General features: G+C 47.8%; 1 pseudogene; it reads left to right on the plus strand.

Moving 5' to 3' along the window:
* The first annotated feature begins 281 nt into the window (after nt 1-281).
* On the plus strand, nt 282-662 carry LOC102493023 (serine/arginine repetitive matrix protein 1-like; annotated as a pseudogene).
* The last annotated feature ends 700 nt before the right edge of the window (nt 663-1,362 follow it).

The raw sequence follows: 1,362 nt of genomic DNA on the forward strand, positions 1-1,362 counted from the left end.
TGCATCGGGAGTAATCTGAGAGGTTTAAGTGGCATCACTGTCTTCAGATGCACGAGGTGCCATGACTGCAACGGTCCCCTCTACTTCAGCTCCTTTTAGTTTGCTGTTTTAGTTGACTTTAATGAGCATCCATATAGTTAGATCTTTGCACCTATCCACGATAATCTTTTTCAGGTTACATTTTTCAGAGTAGAACTGATAGGCCAGAAAGTTCGCCAGGGTTTTAAGTCCTCTGATGCGCGTTAGGTTATTTACCTTCTGCCCGAGCCGCTGCGGTCACCATGACCCGCCGTCACCAGCGCAAGCTCGCCTGTCCGCCAAAACCGAAAAAAAAAAAAAAGGAAAGGAGCCGAGATGACCAGCTTTCTACTGCCTCCTCAAGCAGAGTCCCCCATCCTCTCTGCCCCCAGGGACTCGGAGATCATGCAGCAGAAGCAGGAAAAGACCAGCGAGGAGAAGGAGGAACACAGGTAGCTGCGTGGCTTTGTGTCCAGGCCTCTTGCCCTTGGCCTGTGTGCCTGGACCCAGTCCAACAGCTCCGTCTCCTCCCGTGGAGTTCACAGGTCCTAGCAGGGACGGCATCCCTTCCTCAGAGTCAGCAGTGGGTCCCTTTTGTGCCTCCTTCCCCTCCTGCAGCCTCTCTCCCACTGGGCCACTCCTAGGGGTGAGGGGATTACTCTTCCCAGTGTTTTTTTTTATTCCTGTGGGACTCACCCCAAAGTATTAAAAATAGCTTTGTAATTAAAAAAAAAAAGTGTTATTTAACCAGTTTGGTGGTCCCTGAGCTCTTAGTTCCTTTTTCATCTTCTGCAGCAGTTTTCAAATGCAGAGCACATCATGGGCCTAAGTCACTTTTTTGTTTTTTGTTTTTTTCTCATAGGGTACTGATGCTTGCAGAGACAGAGAGAGAGAGAGAGACATCACCCCCAGGGGTCTTAGTTATGCCTCAATCCTTTCTTCTCCATTCTCCTCTTGGAATCCTGGGCACACTTGCACATGCACTCAGAGTGATTTTCAAGCCACTGGGTCCAGGACTCCAACTATAGTCAACAAAGGGGGAGTTCAGTACCTTAACCCCCACGCCACTTGCTGGCTCCTGGTAGGCGCTAAATTAACGAGTATTAATTGACTGACTGACTGACTGACTGACTTCCTAAGTGAATCTGTCTAATGTTAGGAAAAACACCAGACTGGGGCATATGAAATTTGTTGAACACACTAACAAGATGACAATCAGTAATGATATAAACTGGCTGTAAATTGAAATTTGACTTTTAGAAAAACAACAGACCTGGACCAGCCCTGTGCTCTAGTGGCTAAGGGAGCCACATCTCAAAAGGCCTGCCATAATTCTAACCCCAG

Source organism: Tupaia chinensis, unplaced genomic scaffold, assembly GCF_000334495.1.
Source record: "Tupaia chinensis unplaced genomic scaffold, TupChi_1.0 Scaffold000007_1, whole genome shotgun sequence".
Lineage (NCBI taxonomy): Eukaryota > Metazoa > Chordata > Mammalia > Scandentia > Tupaiidae > Tupaia > Tupaia belangeri.